General features: G+C 48.5%; 1 protein-coding gene across 1 annotated transcript in view; it reads right to left on the minus strand.

Annotated features, from left to right (window-relative positions):
• Positions 1–489, minus strand: part of PARP1 (poly(ADP-ribose) polymerase 1) — a 133469-nt gene that overhangs the window by 3387 nt on the left and 129593 nt on the right. The gene's annotated exons all lie outside the window — the stretch shown is intronic.

A 489-nucleotide genomic window follows, 5' to 3' on the forward strand; every position in this document is an offset into this window, starting at 1 on the left:
CGGTGCCAGCAGCCAAGCCCAGTGCTGCAGCGCCACTTCCCACTCTCCCCATGCCCCTTGCAGGGCGTCGAGCCCAAGCTCCCGACAGCCTGCTCCGACCCGGATCTGCCAGGCTCTGAGCGGCCTCAACAAGTGCTTCATCTCTCTGGACCCACGCCCTCCTCCCCTGAACAGAGGAAAGACCCACACGGGGCTGCTGCGAGCTGAGCATTACGTGAGTCAATAGATCAGTGATGGTGAACTTTTTGAGCTCGGCGTGTCAGCATTTTGAAAAACCCTAACTTAACTCTGGTACCGTGTCACATAGAGAAATTTGTTGATATTTGCAACCATCGTAAAACAAAGACTTATATTTTTTATATTTATTTTATATATTTAAATACCATTTAACAAAAGAAAAATCAACCAAAAATTGAGTTCGCCGTGTCACCTCTGACACGCGTGTCATAGGTTTGCCATCACTGTAAGCTCTAAGGCAGTGATTCTCAA

Source organism: Myotis davidii, unplaced genomic scaffold (assembly GCF_000327345.1).
Source record: "Myotis davidii unplaced genomic scaffold, ASM32734v1 scaffold333, whole genome shotgun sequence".
Lineage (NCBI taxonomy): Eukaryota > Metazoa > Chordata > Mammalia > Chiroptera > Vespertilionidae > Myotis > Myotis davidii.